General features: G+C 42.3%; 1 long non-coding RNA gene across 3 annotated transcripts in view; it reads left to right on the top strand.

The window, feature by feature from the left end:
- Nucleotides 1–20514, top strand: part of LOC132648995 (uncharacterized) — a 60217-nt gene that overhangs the window by 27656 nt on the left and 12047 nt on the right. For all 3 annotated transcript variants that reach the window (XR_009587378.1, XR_009587376.1, XR_009587377.1), the window contains exons 6-8: nt 1757–1925; nt 4946–5008; nt 9819–9899. This is a non-coding gene — a long non-coding RNA (uncharacterized LOC132648995). The remainder of the gene's footprint in view (nt 1–1756; nt 1926–4945; nt 5009–9818; nt 9900–20514) is intronic.

The raw sequence follows: 20514 nt of genomic DNA, 5'->3' as shown, positions 1-20514 counted from the left end.
CCCACTGGTTCATTGGATAATTGGTTTGTTTTGGGACAAAGCAACCAATTTGTAGCCCTGGATGGCCTTAAACTCATTGTGATCCTCCTGCCTCAGCTTCTAAGCACTGAGATTATAGCTGTTATTTTATGAATGAGTGAATGGGCAAAACTTCATTCTGTTTTCTTTATCTGACCCCTGGCTGTAAGCCATATCAACCACTGGGTGAAGTTGCTATGGCTGTGTGCATTTCCATGTGATACAGCAAGTGTCTGGCTGCGCCCAGGGGATGCACTCTGAGGATCTCAAAAATGGCACTTGGTCACTACTGCCTACATTCTACTACTGAAGCCAAACCTGCATCACTGTGTGGGGAAATGTTCTCCCCCGGAGGTGGAGGAGAGAAAAGAATGAGCACTGCCTTCCAAATAACCAGATCAACCAGAGATTAAACCAGATGGGAGAACTGCCTGAGCTGAACACCCTAGTGTTCTCTTCTGCCTCCTGTAGGGGTTTCTGAGGCACTTCATAGAAATGAGGATCCCAACAGCTCCCTAGAGTACTTTTACTAATAAAAACAGGTGCTTGAGTTTGCCCCGGATATGCCAAAAGTACCAGCAGGGAAGGAATCCTAGGCTAAGGATTTTGTTTAAGAGGTTTTTATTTCTAGTTTACTGTACATAGGTAATTATTAATTCATGCTTGAGAATATGAATGAAGGAGGAGAAGGGGGCAGCTATGTCCATGAAGAGCTTGTTGTGGGGCCCGCGGACCTCCCCAGCCCCCATGTGAAAGGCTGGGTGCCGTACCACACACCTGTAATCCCAGGAGTGAGGTGCTGAGGTGTGGGAATCTCCGGAGCTCCTCAGCCAGCTACTTTTGCCAACCAGTAAGTTCTTGGTTCAGTGAGAGACCTCATATCAAAAACCACAGTGGCGAGCAATTTAGGAAGACATCCCATATTGACCTCTGGCCTCATTATGCCTGTGCACATATGTGTGAGCACACCTGCATGCATAAATTTGCACAAACACTAGCACGTGCACATGCTGAAACTACATACACAAACAGTAAAAATCATTTTAAAGATCACAGTGAAGGCAAGATTTAACAGTGTCTTGGCTGAGGAGAATTTTGTGTCTTTCATGGTGATCTTTAGTTTAAGCCCAAACTTCCTCCTCGTCCTTCTCCCAAAACTATCAGCGGAGCCAAGGTACCAAGTGACACTGATGTACAAGTAGCCTGAATCCTGGAATCGTGTGAGGAACCCAGCCTTACAGCCTTACAGCTTTACAGCTTTACCTGGTTTGCTCGAATTGGGGTCGGAGGGTGAGGCAGAGAGAAAGAGAGAGAGATAGACAGACAGAGGGAGAGAGACAGAGAGAGAGACACAGAGACAGTGAACCAGGGAGACAGAAAGAGAGAGAAACATAGAGAGACAGAGACACATAGAGAGACATAGACACAGAGAGAGACAGAGACACAGAGAGAGACAGAGAGATACAGAGAGAGATACAGAGAGACAGAGACAGAGACAGAGTGAACCAGTGACACAGAGACACATAGAGACACAGAGACAGAGACACACAGAGAGAGAGACAGATAGAGAAAGAAGGAGGAAGGAAGGGAGGAGCAACTTTTCAGGAGTCACCGAAGCAGTGTGGCACAGAAAAGCACAGAAGTTCTCTTCACTGCTTTTCATCCTTATGTAGCTGGTTCTCATCCAAGGCCTTAGTCCATAGCTCGACCATTTCATTGTGTTCCTTTTTGACTTCAGATCCTACAGCCTGGATGACCCACTTTTCATATTGCCTATCAGCTGCTTGGAACAGCATTCAAGGAAGCAGGCCAAAGAGCCATAAACTTCACGAACGGCTCGCTTTTTCTTGGTATCAATGAGCAGGGAAGTGGTGGACTGTGCTTATCACCAGTGAAATGGTTTCCAGGTAAGGGAAGCCATTGCTGTCAGATTTCCTTCCCAGTTTTAAAAATCTGGACCATTTCCCCACATCCAAACGGGGCCACTTATGGTTTATCATCTGCTGATAGGAAAGTTATCTGCACAGCTGTGGCGCTGCATTAGTTATGCTCTGAGCAGGACAACACTGTAAATTATTTGCAATATGCTGGAATTCAACACAGCCTGACTTTATAAATATGATATTAAACTCTTAAGAGGGAGTTGCAGACCTTTTATAAAACCATTAATTTTTAAAGTGGTTTAGGAGTCCAAATTAGCAGCTGGATGTGGTTGCAAGCTTCCAAAAAAACAGATGGTGTTGACTTTTCCAAAAGCGATGAGATCCTGAGATCAAATGGGATGTTCAGGACTCCGGATACCTTTTGGAGATTGAGTTCAAAGCCATGAATAATGAGTTAAATTCAAAGTTCTTCTCCTAGAGCCTTCCCCACCCCCAATCCACCGCCTGGAGTTTCACCTGAACCCCTATTATGCTTGCTGCACGCTGACTCATTTCAAAATCAATCATATGCAACAATGAAGCTCCTTCCAGGCAGGGAAGTTAGTTTAACAAATTATTTATTCCATGCTTATTTAGTATCTATTATGTATCAGGTGCTATCAGATATAAAATGAACAAAGTTAAAAAAAAAGCACCTCAGACATTATGAGCTTATGAACTAGGCAAGAAAAAAATATGATGAAAAAGAACAATTATAAAACAATGTGACAGAGTCTGTACCCCAGGCTGATGTAGAGTAGCATGGAGGAGCCTTCAGTTGGTCCTGTGGGAGAGAATATGTACATCTGTCTGACTGGCTCAGCCAGCTGCAGAGGCTCATGTGGGCTGTTAGCAAGATGGATATCACCAAAACCACCCCCTGTACCTCCTCAGTAATAGACACCACCATCCAAACCCTCTTGATGTGTGATCAAGGTTGTGTCACGTCTCTCAGCCTGATTGTCTCCCTGCCAAGTAACAATAACCACACCGCTTCAAACACTAAGAGTAAAAAAAACAGACCTAGGATTCTGATGATTAAATGAGATAATGCACAGTGTTGCTCCCAGTTTTTACAGTGGCTATTCAGGATTTGTGGAGGTAATGAGGCTATAAAACCAACAGGACCCAGGGAGTAAAATCAGCAACTTTATTTTAAACTTCATCTCAGTATCTTTTTAGAATACTCTTGAAAAAAAACATTCATGTATATCCCAAGTCATTTCAGCTCACTCCAGGGAGTCCTAAGGTTATTGCAGGGAATGGAAAACATGGCTTCAACTCTAGCTCAAACGTCCATTCCTGAAGAATATTGTAAAAATTTCAAACGCATTTAATAATACTTACTTTTCAGTAGGAAAATGTGTTGCGGTCTTTCTCATTACCCGCTACACTGTATAAGTCCTTCCCACCTTCCAGTCTTGCTGTCTTTTCTGATTCCCTAGTCAGGGGTACAGTGGTACCAAGAACAGAGGGGGAAGCAGGCAGGCAAGAGAGCCAGTCAGGGTTGAAATACTTTGCTTTGAGTGGTGTGCATGTACACTGATTTCTACTCTCTGAGCACGGGTGGTTTTGAAACTCCCTCTACCCCCTTTCCTTTTGTGATTCTTTGGAGAATTTTTACATCCCTTTGACCTAAGACAGGGCTCCCAGTCTTGACACTACTGATTGTTATTTTGGTTTAGCTAGGTGTCCCAGTTTGAGTTGGCATTGCTGCTGTAAGACACCAGTACTGAAAAGCAACTTGGAGAGGAAAGTTTTTTTTGGCTTACAGTTCTACATTGTAGTCTATCATTGAAGGAAGTCAAGACAAGGACTGAAACAAGGAGTCAGGAGCTGAGGCAGAAGCCATGGAGGGGTACAGCTTACTGCCTTGCTTCCTATGACTTACTCAGCCTGCTTTCTTGTAGAAACAGGACCATCAGCCCAGGAATAGCACCATCCACAGTGGGCTGTGCCCTTCCCCATTAATCACTGATTAAGAAATGCTCTACAGGTGGGCCTTAAGGAGTCATTTTTCTCAGTTGAGTTTCCCTCCTTTCAGAAGACTCTAGTTAGTGTCAAGCTGACATAAAACTAGCCAGGATACTAGGTCTTTGATGTGTAAAGGCACCACATGTATCAAGGGAGGCCTATCAGAAGCATCAAATGCCAACTGCACCTCTTTCACGTATAACAGCTCCCTAAATCTCTAACCATCACTAAGTGTCTCCTGGCAGAGAAGGAAAATAGCCCTGATTGAAAACCAATGAACAGGCAAATATGTTCTATTTCAATAGTTGCTTCCCCTATGCTATACTATGTATGTATGTATGTATGTAAAGTCATTCTCTCTACAGCTCTTTGTGTGTGTGATGTACATACGTATGTGTAAGCGCACACCAATGCATGTGAAAGAATGAATACAGAATTAAATATTTACCAGTGCAGTGCTTGAAGATGCCATTTCTATTCCAGGAGATTTGGTGTTCATTATAAAGTCTATTTCTAATTCTGGTTTGGATAGTTTGTTGGTAGTACATGGCTGGGTTTAGGAAGCCATGGGAAATGGGCACAGATACATTGGTTACAATGACTGTATCAGGGGTTGGAAAACTTCCATGGATGGTTTGATAGAAGACAGTTCAGGCTTTTGTACTGGCTAGTTTGACTTGTCCACTTGAAATAAGCTAGAATCACCTGCAAAGAAAATCTCAGTTGAGAAATTGTCTAGATTGGCTGCTGGTGAGCATGTTTGTGGGGGTTCTTTTGACTGTTAACTGATTGAGGAGCAAACAGCCGACACTGTGCTTAGCACCACTGGATGGGCCGGGCCGTGAACTGCCGAAGAATAGAGGAAGCTAGCTGAGTAGCAAGCCAGCAAAGAGCCAGTCAATTATTCTCATTACGATTCGCGTGGTACGGTGTATGAAGTGCATCTGCCCTCACATCCCCAAAATGATCATCTGCAACCTACAATTGCAAGTCGAGTAAAGCCTTTCCACCTCTGTGTTGCTTCTTGTCAGGGCGTTTGTCAAAGCAACGGAAACAAAACTAGAACAGCTTCGCTTGCCCTGTGCCCACTGAGAGTAAGTATTCAGTTACGCATCGCAGTGCAAATTTGGCCACTCACTAAGGAATTAGACATTGCTGTATCCCACAAAGCCGGAAGGTTTGTCGGCTCCTTATCTAGGTTATGGCTGGTGATGTTGATGATGAAGGATGATGGGAATAAAGGGAAATCCCACCCTGAGTCATTCTGTATATTTAATTCTTGCAGTAACCCTACCACATAGGTACTCTAAATCCTCCAATTGTACTGCCAAGCCAAGCTTAAGGGAGGTAAAATGGTTTTGCTAATCTATTTAGCAATTGAGGCTAAGTCCAAATCCTGGTGCATTTGGCCTAAAAGCTTTCTTTCACAATAGTAAGAGAAAAAGACCAAACAGGGATGGGATAGGTGAGGATATTCAGGTGGGGCGTTTGATAAGGGGAGTGCAGCTCACAGCAATGGGATTGCTTGTCAGTATAGGACTAACTGTAAATATTTGACCTCCAGCTTTGGTTACCTAATAATGCTGAGGTCTATCTTTCTTGTCCTTGTTGCCCAAATATGAGCCAACATAAACCTCTCTTTCTCTATTTAAGTTGCCTTTCTCTGGTGCTTTGCTACAGTGACATGAGACAAACACATCTTGCAAGGCAGATTTTTTTTTTTTTGTTCCCTTTAGTGTAAAGGGTTCTTTTGTTTCAAAGTAGCTCGAAGGCAGAAAGTATATAGTAATCTTTATCATTGGGCCTGAGGCTGTAGACTGGAGAATGGTTATGAAGCTCTGGTGTGTCAAAACTCTGAAAGATTTTTTCTCTTGGCCTGGGACTGTTCCTCAAGTGACTTCTTGCTGCATAAAATATCAAAGTTCCTCTAAATAGCACTTTGCATTTGATATGAATCTTATTAATTTTTCTATTTTTCAAAAATCCTGGTTTTATTTGCCTGGGTGTCTGCTTACTGCATGATGGAGCTCTGCCATGTTGGTATCCTTTGTCATACTTGGTATAATGCTTGGCATACATGTGTGAAAGAAATGTTTTTCTGATGGACTGAGTTCATGGGCCTGACAACCTTACTACTGAACTGAAGGTCTCCTTTTTTAGGAATATAACTTTCCTTTTTGACTTGCTGCTTTCTTCCAAATTTCGAGCTGCGACAGTACATTTCATTTTCTGCACAAAGCATTTAGAAGCTTATATATTAATAATAACAATAGCATTTTGACAGTAGAAATAATAACATCTGTTTATTGAATGTCTCCTCTTTCCCAGGGATCGCTTTGTGTGAGAACACATATCATTTCTAATTTCAAATCAAACAGCTGTGACAAAGGTTTCTACACTCTCATTTTATGGATGAAAAAATATAGGCTCCTATGGGTTAAAGTCACTCAACTGCATGTACTGCAACAAAAGATAGAACCCTGGGGCTGGAGAGATGGCTCAGTGGGAAACAATGCTTGTTATACAAGCATGGAGACCTTGGTTTGGATCCTGAATGAGAGTTGGGGTGAAGCAGGAGCATTCCCGGGGACTCGGGGACTCTCTGATATTCCAGCCTATTTGAGACAGCGGGCTCCAGGTCCAGTAAGAGACCCTGTCTTGAAAATAAGTTAAAGAAAATAAAAGACACCTGATGTTGATCTCTGAATCCACACAGGTGTGGATTCACACACACACACACACACACACACACACACACACACACACACACACGAAGAAAAAAGGAAAAGCAGACTGAGCTGGTTTTATGAGGTCTTCTAATCGAGGGCATCACCTTAGAAATTCAAACTAAGACAATCGGAAAAGCAGGGAAGGAGGCAGGACTGAGAGCCCAGACTGTCATCTGATTTCAAGCAAAAAAATATTTTTTCCCCCAAAGCTACAGCTAGAACCAAGGGTCTTGCACATGCCAGGCAAGTGCTTTACCATTTAGCCACATCCCCAGACCAACAAGAATAATTTGTAATCATTTATGACAGTGTACTTTTGTAGCTCTTTATCCAGAGAAGATAGTGGACATTTTCTGGGGTCTCGGTAGGTATGCCACAGGATATCCTTTTGGGTATTAACCATTTTTATCATGAAGGGCTCTTCATTCCAGACACACTGCAGCAATTCAGCGCAGGCTCAGACCTACCCGATCAAGTCAATCAAAGCTTTCTGTCCATGGATGCCCAGACACCATCATGCTGGTCATTTATGGGAGTAGTCACTGGCCTCAAGTCCCACAGAAGACAAACAGATAAATGAAAGACCCTCTCTTTATTTTATTGGTTTTCTTTTTCTTTTTCTTTTTTTTTAAATTCTTTATTAATTACACTTTATTCACTTTGTATCCCCCCCTGTAGTTCCCGCCCTTCTCCCGTCCCAATCCCTCCCTTCCTCCACCCTCTGCATGAATGCCCCTCCCCAAGTCCACTGATAGGGGAGGTCTTCCTTTCCTTCCTTATGATCCTAGTCTGTTAGATCTCATCAGGAGTGGCTGCATTGTCTTCTTCTATGGCCTGGTAATGCTGCTTCCCTCTCAGGAGGAAGTAATCAAAGAGCAGGCCAATCAATTCATGTCAGAGACAGTCCCTGTTCCTATTACAATGGAACCCACTTAGATACTGAACTGGCATGGGCTACATCTGTGCAGGGGTCTTAGGTTATCTCCATGCATAGTCTTTGGTTGGAGTATCAGTCTCAGGAAAAACCTCTGTGCTCAGAATTTTTGGTTTTCATCTGTACTTGGTAAATGTCCAGAAAGGTCCCCAGGGATGAAGAATCGGTTGCCTACAGTGCTGGCCAGAAATGTAGCTTTATCTTGTGTTGGCCATCCATCTATTGTTTCCTAGTCCACACACAGTCCCTGTCTCTTGACCCTTTCTCCACCCAGTGATGATGTTTCCAAATAAAGCTTATATATATATATATATATAATGCATATTTTGTATCCCCCTTTTTAAATTAATTCAAAGATTTCTCTCATGTAATGAAGTATTCAGAGTCATAACAAATGATTGGTTGAAAATTTCACATTTTACAAAGAATTAAATTTCTTTGCACAATGCCCTTTCCTATCCGTGTAACTGTGTGCAGTATGCTATTCTTATGCCTGTGTTCTAAATGTGTCTGTGCACATTCCAGGACTGGAAATGCCTTACTTTGCAGAGGAGTTAATAGAGCTAGAACAAGAATATTGTTTCTTGAATGTTCTTTTGGGCCAAGTTGATCTTTCCACTCTGACTAGATCAGGTAGTTGTCAGGAACATATTCCTAGAATTAGGTAAAGTGGGGTCACATTCCAGAATTTTGCATTCACTAGACTTCAGTTGTCAGTTTATGAATATATAGGATATATAAATATGCAATGAAACATTCAATGACGTATGAGCTTATTTATATGTAATTGCCTATTTCTAAGTGAGGCTTTTCTAAGTGAGCATTCAGCTCTTCCCCTTATAGAGGGTTTCACTGGGGACCAGCTTGCTTTCTACTGCCCTCTGGAAAAACAGGCAGAGGAAAGTATAATGAAAGGAGCTACAAGTGTTGGGTGTTAGCTAGCCCTCTAGCCTCTTTCCAGGGCTCTCTATTTAACACTCACAATGATCCCCTGTAACTGCCATTACTGTGGTTTAGAGAAACTAAGGTACGTGAAGACTAAGTAACTCACCCAAGGTTACATAAGAGTAAGTGGTATAGTTACAATTCAAACCCAGGCAATCTGACTCCTGGTCTTTGAAACATTATACCGTTCTTTCAGTCATTTTATGCTAAATCTTACTTCTTCTTCTCAGGCACCTTGAGTGTGGGAGAGGGTGATGAGATATCATTCCGCAATGATCCGCAAGCTCCGTTTTAACACACAGCAAGCCATGGCTATTCTGAGAGGATTACTTGCCATTAATGTTTCCTGTAGAGCAAAGGGGAGGGGTGGAGAGACAGCAAGTAGAACACTTGCTTAGCAAGCACAGAGACCCAGGTTCAATCCTACTGCAAAAAAAAGAAAAATAAAATGGGTAAGAATAATTAGGTGGAAGGTTATTTGTGCACTTGCTCAAATGCATAGAATTTCTATTTTTTTTTAAAAATGATGTAAAATGGAGGCAAGCTCACAGAGGGTTGAGTATGCTCCCACACCTGTCAGACTTTCTATTTAAAAAAAAAATTCTGTTTTTTTTTTTTTGTGTGTGTGTGTGTGTGTGTGTGTGTGTGTGATAAGAGGCCAGTAAAGGGTCATGTGGAGCTGGTTTACAGGTGATTGTGAGCCTCCAGACACAGGTGCTGAGGCCTGAACTCGGGTCCTCTGAGAGAGCAGTGATCACTCTTAGCTGCAAAGCTGTCTTTACAGACTCTGTTTGAAGTTTCTCATAGGTGTAAGTAATCAATTTTTATAAAAAAATTATAGGCATTCCATTAAGAAATTACTTCTCTACCTTGAACCTTCATATGTATTAGAAGTTGCTTCTAAAACGAGTAATTGTTTTATATGTTAAAAGTCAAATATGAAAGTTGAAATGCATTCAAATTTAAAAATTAGGTGTGGCGTTAGTGGATAGCTTCAGGTACCTTTTAAGTATTAATGAAGCACGATTCTTACATAGGGATGGAGAGGTGGGCCCGTGTTGTATGGTGGAACCTCACTCTTTCAGCTGGTTGTGACGAGTTTCTATTCTTGTCATCCATGCTAAGGCTTCCTCACTGCCCCTCCTGTTTCACAATGCCCCATTTGCTCAGATTTTGAAACTGTACTATCTAGTAAGCATAACCATTACTATTGTAGAACAGAAAATTTTGAGAGCGTTGTTTTTGAAGGACACTTGGTTGTTAAGAGTGCCATCTGAAGCCTTCTTTTTCTTCTAGTAGATCTATCCCTTTTGTTAACCCACGGATCCAGTGTCACATCAGAGAAGAGGACAGGCTGTGTGGAGCTGCATCTACAAAGTAAGGGCGAAGGAAGGTGTGCTCCCAGGGTGTCGGGGCGACCGGAAGCCCTCCTCTCACAGTCAGTGACAGCCTGAGGCCACCCGGATGAAAACGGATGTCCTCTCTGCACATCTGATTTCTCTGTGTGAAAATGGTAACCTTGCCTCCTCACATCAACCTATCTTAGTTCCACGTAACAGACCGGGCTTTAATATGGTGATGAGGCTGGCTAAGAAACATTTTGTTCGGATTGCTTCCTTTCATCATCCACACTGGACAAGAGCAGGTGGGGGGGAGCATTGCACATTTTTTTTTCTTTTTTTTGGACATATGAGTGAAATGAGGGTTAGTAATGTGGAGGAGCTCACCTAAGGCCACACTGACAATTCAGAATTGATCTTCTAACCCAGAGAAGAATGACTGCAGTTGACCCCTGAAGGAGTCAGACTGTACCTGGAACACCTTTGGGTTACGGTTTTATGGGAACGCTCACCTCACATGAGAATTGTGAAGGTGGGCCGCATTTGATTTCTGTCATTATTCTTTCTGCTTAGAATATCTTATAGGGCTTTAGAAACAGAAGCTTGTACATTTCAGAAAATGCTGCTGTCATGGTTGGTATGACAACAGTTGGTTTAGATAGAGGCAGGCTTTGTACCTCAGGCCCGCTGGTAGATTCAGTCATGAGGGCAAGGATGAAGAGATGGCATAGCATAGTCATGGGAGACTTAGTCTCTAGAACCACTTAAACTTCTGCTATTTTCTGCGGCCTTAGGCGTGCTACAAACTTTTTCAAGCTCTTTTTTTTTGTTTATTTTTGTTTGGTGTTTTAAATTTTTTAAAAAAAATTTATTACAATTTATTCACTTTGTTTTTCAAGGGTCTATAGGAAGTGGATCATAATACCATGAATAGATCTATGCCATTTTACATGCTATTTGGAGTTTTTTGGATTGAATGAGGCACTACACATAAAGCTTCTAGATGTGCAAAGTATACAGCAAGTACTAAATAGCGGCAGCTTTTGCATAGAGGAGCAGAGGTCAGGCAGTATGCAACACATGAGGAGAAGGGCTCCAGAAAATTGCTCCTGACTTTTGTAGTATGGGATCACAGCAAAGAGAGTTTAAGACATGTAGTCAAAGAACAAGATTTTGGATTAAAAATAATACCTGTCACAGCTGCCGAATTTCATCTCCAACTCAAAACCCACACCTGCCATACCCAGTTCAGTTACTGTGCCCATGTGGCTTGCCTCAGAAGGTAAGCACAGGCTTGAATTACTGTCTTCAATTTCACTGCCGAGAAAATGTCCCTAAGGAGACTCGTTTCCATGGGCCTTCCTGTTGGATTCAGAAAAACGTACATGTGAGATCAGCTCCTCTTTAGCTGTCTTTTATGGCGACACATTCTCAAGTCTTCTGGGGGAAAATTCATCAAGTAATAAGTGATGGGAATCCAGCATCCCAGCAGGGTAAAGGCACAGCGTTTTCATGGGGGTGAGTTGGATAGGGAAGAAGCATATCCTCCATCTGTCTGTTTGTCCATCTGTCCATGCTTCCCTCCATCTTGTTTTCTTTCTTTCTCCCTGTATCTTTTTTCTCTCCCTCTCTCCCTCCCTTCTCAGAGTCTCATGCTAGGCAAGAGCTCTTTTTTTAAATTAATTACAGTTTATTCACTTTGTATCCCAACTGTAGCCCCCTTTCCCATCCCTTCCCAATCCTATCCTCCCTCCCTCTTCTCCTCCTATGCCCCTTCCCCAGTCCAATGATAGGAGAGGTCCTCCTCCCCTTCCATCTGATCCTAGTCTATCAGGTCTCATCAAGACTGCTTCTTTGTCTTCCTCTGTGGACTGGTAAGGCTGCTCCGCACTCAGGAGGAGATGATCAAAGAGCCAGCCCATTAGTTCATGTCAGAGACGGTCCCTGTTCCTATTACTGAAGAACCCTTTTGGACACTGAGCTTCCATGGGCTACTTCTGTGCAGGGGTTCTAAGTTATCTTTATGCATGGTCCTTGTTTGTAGTATCAGTTTCAGAAAAGACCCTGTGTCCAGATTTTTTGGTTTTGTTGCTCTCCTTGTGGAGCTCCTGTTCCCTCCAGGTCTTTCTATCTCCCCATTCTTTCATAAGATTCCCTGCACTCTGCCCAAAGTTTGGCTATGAATCTCAGCATATGTTTTGATACCTGCTGGGTGGAGTCTTTCAGAGGCCCTTTGTGATAGGCTCCTATCCTGTACCCTGTTTTCTCCCTCTTCCGATGTCCCTCTCATTTTAGGCAAGAGCTCTTACTACTGGGCTACACCCCAGTCCTCAGAGAACACTGTGATTTGTGAATGGAGGAGCAGTGTGATACTTTGCAACAGTGGTCTTTAAGGTGACATCCCTGTTGGCTTGCTTCTTATGGACATGCTGTTTGCCTTCAGTGCCGGGTCAGATCTGTACTGTGCTTCTGCTAGGGTGGCAAGCCTGATGGAGGAACCACTGTCCATCTCTTGGCCTTATTTTCTCTGGGATTGAACCACAGAGGCAAAAACAACCACCAGAATTGACTGGCTGTGATGTGTTATTGCACCCCAGCATTCTGGATGTGTGAGGGATATTTTCATAACATGGCACTTCTCCATTCCCCCTGAAAATCAAGCCCACATGCATCAGAGGAAGCCAAAAGAACAGTGGCAGAGGCTTGTGAGGCGGAGAAGAATGGCTGTCAAGAGGGGACGGCTCTTTTCATTCGGTCTGCCTGAGCAGAGAGCTCTTACGATACATTAACTCACAGAGAGCAGGTGAGACCTGGTGCTCGGATGAAAGATGAGCAGCGAGCAAGCCACTGCAAAGTCAAATGCCTATTGTCCCCATGCCTTCGAGAGCCCAATATTCACTATACAGCTTCTCCAGTGACTCCCCTTCCCATCAAAACGCTTTTATTTGAGAGCTACCAGTGTGAGTGCTTCTCTGGGAAAGACCAGAGGGGGCTAGAACGTTGCAGCCACCATTGGAAATGACTGCTTCTGTCACTCAGTGAGGTTTAATGCCAGGAGGGGATCAACGCCCCAAGTCCCGTCCTTAGGGGAAAAGGTTACAGTACTACCTCCTCAAAACCAAAGAGTTTCATGTGTTTATATTTTTATGTTTTACGTTTTCAGTCAGTTTCCCCTTTCTTTTCAATTTTAAGAACTAGAAGTGGCCAAGCCATAACTTTTGACTGAATTGATATCTGCTCCAGGGACCCTATTCCATCTACATGCACCTGTATTCTCAAGCCCAAACTGGTCCTTTTGAGATCTTGCCACATTCTAAACTCTCTCTCAAACTTTTCTCCCCCAGCAAAGTAAACTTTAACCTTTTCTCCCATGCTACTCATAGCTTCCACTTTGCAACAATCAGCTGCTCTGGTCTTTGTCTGACTCAAGCCCGGCATTCTCTATGACTCCTGAGTAATATTTAAAGAACAAGGGACACTGTGATGTAATTTATATAGCTGTCACCTCTAAAAGGTGGTCAGTCTTATGGTAGCTCTTTTTAAAATTGTCTCTACAATATAGAATTCAATTGCTTTTACATATGGCTTTCTGAAATGCTGCTGTCGTCAAACTCAATTTCATTCTTTTGAAAGGAATCCACAGATAAGGATTCAAGTTAAGATGGAAACAGTTTGGTCTTTGTAGGTTAATTTCCAAAACTATTTCTGGACTTAAACATTTCTCAGAAATTGTTGAAGCTAAGGCATGAAAGAACAGGTCTCAGTGTGCACAACTCACGTGTCCAGTCAGACCTGTCCTTCTCTGAGCTCTCCAAACCATGCACCATAATTGAGTCGGCTGAAATCCCTTTATCAGAGATGATAGAGTTATCTCTTGGTAAAAGCACCACAATGTTTCACTGAGACATTAGCAAAAGTATGGGGACTTCAGAAGATCAAGAGCTGCTGCACGGTGAGGAGAAACACTGCTGGGAGGCTCCTGAGGTGATTCTGTGCCTCCGAATCCCTCGGCCCACCTTCAGAAGCTATCCACACTCAGGCTCCTTTCTGCTGTGTGTTGAAGTTTGTTTTCCAATTATCTTTTCTTGGGATGGTGTATATTTAAGTCAGTTTTGCTGAGTAACAAATTATTCCAAAACACATGGCTCAATAATCATTTCTTTGGCTTTTAGTTCTGTTGGTTGAAAATTTGTGCTTGTTCTAGCTAGTTGATGCTTTTAGTCTACATTAAATTCATTTATCTTAAGTCAACTTCTAGGCAACCTTGCAGCTGGCTAGTCAGGATTGTTTCAGTGGAGACAGCTTTTCCATGCTCCTTACAGATTATCATCCAACTTAGGTTGGCCAGGCTTTTTCATATAGCTATGGATCAAGATTCTGGGCAGATGTGGAAGCTGCCAGGCTTCATTAGGCCACCTCTCTGCTGCCACATTCAAAGCTAGGCTATAGTCAGTTTTATTGGGGTAGAGAAATAACTCAAGAACGATGAAATTACATATGTAGGGGTGCAGATAGCAAGATGGAGCAATTAAGGGCATTAGTAGTTCTTTTAAAATTTATTATTTTACGCAGCTCTCTACAGTTCCCCCTTTTTGTTTTAGACGCATCAGGCAAGAGTAGAGGTCTGATCTCTGATATTAGAAATAAATTGGGACTTTGTACCGATGTTCATTTAGGTGTTATCCACCCAAAGAGCATCAGACCCGTCCGATACCTTTCTCTCAGAGGCGGGACCTGGGGCATCAACCCGCATGCAATCAGACATGCTCTTCTCTGGGTCGAAAGTGGCTGACCCTGAGTGCAGGGCTTAGCCTCACATCCTGAGCGTAACATTTTAGCTTTTTATGGTAGCCAACCATGCTTGGGGAGACTGTCCTGCGTCAATGGCTGTAAAGGCCTGAATGGTCATGGCTGCATTACGCTGTTGTGAGACTCTAATCTTGCATATATACCACAAGCAAACCAAGGAGACCAACACCAGAAGGCCTGCTAACGCTCCCATGCTCGCCCATTCCTTCAGATGATTCATGGCTGCAGCAATCCATGATGGTAATCCTGTGGCTAGTCCTGCGTCCACTCTGGTAGAATTTACTGTGACAATGGCCACTCTCAGCTGCTCCATCGTAGTATCGAATTCTCCAGTCCAATTACCTAAAATATAGCTAGACAATTGTTTAGACAGATTTGCATCACAGGAAAAATTCTCATGTTGTATGCTAGTGACTCAAAGTCCAGCATATTTTCATTGACAGCCAAGTTGAGCGATTTGCCATAGGGTATCAATTTGCTCCTGCACGAGGTCAATCCTCTGATTGAACACCATCAAGCCTCCTTTTAGTTGAACATTAATTCCTTTTTGTACATCTCCGCCTTCCACCTTCCCGAGGGTGAGTGCTCTCTGTCACGAACAACTCCACATTTGGCTAAGGCCGAGGATCTGGCTTGCTTCCATGTATGTGGACCTATCTGCATTGCCCACGTGGCACGCTGGGGTTGGCTACCCAGAGTCTACTAAAGCTGTGGGCTGGCTTTTCCCCAGGGTCAGATGATTGTTCAAGGTTCCTGAATAAACTGCATTGAAAAAAATAGTTATTATTTTTAAAGTTTCATCGCATATACCCGTTATGTGTGGTACTGTGTTGTATAAGGACATTCTTATACAATTGTGGATTTATGTTGAGCATATTTCTTCTCCATTCCCTATCATTAGCCTCAATTTGTTCCTCTAGAGAGTTTTGCTTCTAGTATGTCATATATGTGTACATGATTTCATGTATTGGAACTACAAATGTGAGAACCAGAGACATTTTCTGGAGTCTGGCTTAATTCCCTTAATATGCTGACTCATTTTCCTGAAAATGACATTACTTCCTCCTCCTCCATATGGCATGAATCCTCTTTTACCTTTTTTCTGTAAGTTTCTTGGACTAGTGGCTTGGTGTCTGGTGGGATTTAGAGGAAAATTCACAACCATTATTGTTTCAATTATTTTTTGAGGTTCCTTTTTTTTTTAAAAAATTCTTTATTAATGACACTTTATTCACTTTGTATCCCTCCTGTGGTTCTCTCCCTCCTCCAGTCCCAATCCCTCCCTTCCTCCCGCCTCTGCAAGCCAGCAGAAGCTTAACTTTGTCTGTAGAGCCAAGGAAAATGCTAAGCTGCAGTGTCTAGGAGCTCCAATACACAGCTCCAGAGTTGGTCTCCACAAAAGTGAATCAAACGCTTTTTTTTTGAGCTCTGATTACTAGTTCAACCCTTATCTCGAGTGCTTCACAGAGCTGTTTTTCCTAGAGCCACGTCTACCACCAGCCTTTCTGTCATCCTGAAAACCATACTGTAAACTACTGCCAAGAGATCAACACACTCAAACTCCATTACCTAATTACCCAAGTTTTGTTTTATCTGTGGTGACTCTGGTGTATAGGCTCTTTATTTGTACTGACTGTTCACGGACAACACCGAAAGAACAGACACATAAATAAACACGACAGCACCAAAGCTGTCCCTCTGAGTGTGTGAAGCTTGGCTTGTGCTGTTCCTTTTGGACCGGATCCATTGAGGGTCTGTTTGGCGATTGTGTAGGGAATCTGTTGTGCTAGTTAGGATTCCCCATCCAGAGTACATTTAGAAACTTCCCAGATGTCATATACATGTGAGTTCAATGCAAATGTCAAGGCAAATCTAAGAACTTTTTTGAATCATTTCCTCATTTGGGCTATCCCGGTCTGTTTTCCTGCCTTGCATGAATAATTGAGAATTGACTGCATAATACATGTGTAGTGGCTTATTTATAATTTTTGATAGAAACCCTTGCATGCTTCATTGTGCTTTATGAAACTCTAATATATTCAGATTATAAATGTTCTCTTCTTATTTTTGGAGGCAGCTTTCTACAGGACCCAAAATGCAGTAAATGATAAAATGGTGATGCCTGGAAAGCATACCATGTGGTCTAGGAGCTAATCTCCTACTGAGGAGATCCTCTGATAAGACAGGCACTGCTTAGGCACTTTCTTTTAGTTACATTTTGCTAATTCTGTATCCCGGCTGTATCCCTCATTCTCTCCCCAATCCCACCATCCCTCCCTCATCTCCTCCCTGCCCCTTTCCAAGTCCACTGATAGGGGAGGACCTCCTCCCCTTTCATATGACTCCATTTTGTCAGATATTTTCAGGACTGGCTGCAAAGTCCTCCTCTGTGGCCTAACAGTACTGCTCCTCCCTTGGGAGGTTGGGAGGTCAAAGAGCCAGTCATTGAGTTCCTGTTAGCAATAGTCCTTGTTCCCCTTACTATGGGAAACCAATTGATTACTGAGCTATCACGGGTCACATCCAAGTAGAGGTTCTAGGTTTTATCCTCTCATGGTCTTTGGTTGAGTGTGTATCTCAGAAAAGACCCTGTGGCTTAGGCACTTTCAATGCATGAACGCATAAATGATTCTCAGCATCACCTTTCAAGGTGTATTTGGCGATCCTTATTTTATATCTGTGGTTTCCATGCTGTCTTGAGACATAGTGATTCTATGCTCTTCTGAATAAGTTAGTTAACTGCTCAGAGCCTTGGCTTCCAAAGTCAGCCCCAGCTCCAGAGTCAATTCCCTTTTTATTAAAATAGACTTCTTAATGCTAATGCCTTTTATTTTTTTTTTTTTTTACTGTGATGTTACCAAGACCATTCTGTAGAAACGTGTTTGCTTCTTCCTAGAGGACTTGATCCCACCATGCTCCCATCTCTAACAAGAATGACTCTCCATGCTATAATCTTCACAAACTGAAGTCAGTTATAGTAAGGCAGCTGCCTGTAGGCACCCCATCTTCCTCCACCACTTTTGTGCTTCTCTGTGTACATTTCCTGCAGGGCAGGTAACCCTTTTCTATCAGTTAAGTTCTAGCTGAAAACATAGATCTTGCTTTACAAACTCACTGGTTCCATTATAGCATTTTCTAAGAATTTTAGTTCTAGAACATGTCTGGGAAACATCTGGAAGTTAACGTGCTCTAGTATCTGAAAGGCACACAGAAGCACCACATTTTAAATACCTGCTTGATTGTTTGGTCTTGGGCAGAATTAATCGCCGACATCTGAGCAGATTTTAGGAGACTCAAAGAAGACACTGTGCAGGTATGTAGGGGGAATATGCTGTATGATCTTTGCTAGAACATGGGGGAGGAAAAACTATTCACCTGGAAGGAATAAAATGTTAATAATGACATTTAAGATTAAGATCGGGGAGATGCTCTTGGTGACAAAACCTCCTGGAATCCTGTGACTCAAGTCATAGAAGCTGCTTTTCACATTGTAGGAGAGGCCAGTTCAGGAGAGGATTTCTGACTCTCAACCAAGAATGGTGAAGCCTCTGCTCTTTAGAAATGACAGCCAGAGGATGACAACAATTCTGTTGTGAAAAGCCAAAGAACATCAGAAATACTGTAGTATGCCAGAAGAAATTTAATCATCATCATCACCATCATCATCATCACAGACACACACATGTGCACACAGAGAGAGAGAGAGAGAGAGAGAGAGAGAGAGAGAGAGAGAGAGAGAGATAAATTTTTAAAAAATTCTCTTAACTTGTTTTATACACAGTGCCTTCTTAGACTTTAGAAACTGTGCAAGGTCTTGGCTTTCTTTGGTTCCATGTAGCTTTAATAACAATCCCAGGTTTCTACAAGTTAATTTTGATGACACACATTAGGCATTTAACTAAAGCCTACATTGAACAGGCTGCCAGCCTTTTTGAGACACTATCCTTACTTTTTCTGGGTCTCAGTTTTCCTCATGAACTTCGGGTAGTCACTGCCTCTGACACTAAGTGAAGGGCTAAGAAATGACCAATGTCTCTGTCCTCCAGAGGGTTTGTATCTCAGAATGTATTTGTCAGCACTTGCTGTCAGAACACTGTTACATGGCATCATGCTTCTAGGATGACTCAAATTTCCAAGGCAACTGGATTTCCCACCTGTGGTCTCTGCATGTGTTGTTCATATAGTCCCTTTCATGAGGGCCCCTAACCAAGAGTCAAGAGAGAGCTACCTCTGTGCCTTATTCACGGAGCCATGTGATCAAACTGTACTCATCTGTATAGACAGGAGTCCTTTCCTAATTTATTCCCAGGTAACTGATCCTAGCTAGCAGTGTTCCCTTGTGGCTGCAGTTCCCCTAAAGGGGCTCCCTTTTTTCACTCATGCAATAGAAACTTAGGGCTTGCAGTGGCCCTTCATTTTCAGTGATGGCCATTCAAAGTAAACCTCTCTATTCTGTCTTCTACATACACGGAAGACATATCCATCAGCTCTGTGATGTCATGCAAATATATACTCATTGTTGTTAATAAAACCTTATTTTATCCTCAAATTTTGTTTCACCAGAGCTGGGGACTATACTTAAACTGGAAACAATCCAAAGTTGTCCCTGAATCAAACACTTCAGAATGAATGACCATCACTGAATAAAATCAGGTTGGCTCACACTTCCGTTTTAAGGTTGAACTGCAAAGGATTTTGATAGACCATTCTTGTTTCGGGAAATGCTTTATCTAAATCACTGGGAACAGGAATGGTTACATCAGTGACATTATTAGCACCACCACCACCATCACCATCAGTCATCATCAGCATTATCACCACCACCATCACTGTCGTCATCAGCCTCATAACCACTACTGGTATCATCGCCACTGTCATCATCAGCATCATCACCTCCAATATTGTCATCACTTTATTCTTGTCCCTGTTCTTTAATGACTTTATCACACATCTATGCACTAAAGTGTTTTTGTCTGTAGCCTTTCCTTCCCTATATGATTTTTTAACCTGCCAAGTTATTCTCAAGCACCAGATTGGGCTTTCTTTGGTGTCTGGGTTCCTCCTGAGTAGACATCCTGTATTTTACCTGCATACAGGCTGTTTCAATTCAGTTGAATCCAAAGTTAACAGATGGTGTGTTCTACAGGAGGAGAGAGTTGGGGCTTAGTGTGTTCAGGAAAGTAAATCCATAGATTGCAAAAAATACAATATTGTTCCTACTTACCATTATAAACTGATTTGGATTAGGATTTAAACATAACATAAGATCATTAAACCTATAGTAAAAACAGTAGCTAATGTTATTTTAAAATATGTACTTGACACTAAGCAAAAGGACGAATTTAAGAAAAAAAAAACAGTACAAATCTCATAGTCACCTTGCTGGCAGGTATTCTGATGAGGAAATATGAGGAAACTGCAACACAGCAATGACAGATGTATTAGGGGCAGTGTTAGCTCATGCCCTTTCTCTGTGATAGTTTCCCCCTTTGCATTGGTTTTCCATGACCTCTGGATACTCTTACATGTGTGTAAAGCATAACTCAGCCTTAGATATAAAGGCATTTAAAGAAACTGGCCAACAAATTTGTTTTCTCTCCTCAAGAGTAATATATATTCAATATACACAATTTTGAAATTATACATAAATAAGCTGCCCAAGGTCATGATGATTTGATAAGTGGCAGAAATGAGACTCTCCACCACTGTTTTGTATGGAATAATTTTTCTAATCTGCTGTCTTTTGGCCGACTTACCCATGGGGTCAGAGTCATTACTGTCTAACACACTGACACATCTCAGAGCAAGGCTTTTGTTTGTTTTGCATAGTTCCATCTGTCTTT

This window comes from Meriones unguiculatus, chromosome 18, assembly GCF_030254825.1.
Source record: "Meriones unguiculatus strain TT.TT164.6M chromosome 18, Bangor_MerUng_6.1, whole genome shotgun sequence".
Lineage (NCBI taxonomy): Eukaryota > Metazoa > Chordata > Mammalia > Rodentia > Muridae > Meriones > Meriones unguiculatus.
Note: the sequence above shows the minus strand (reverse complement) of the source record. Positions and strands in the feature narration are given on the sequence as shown.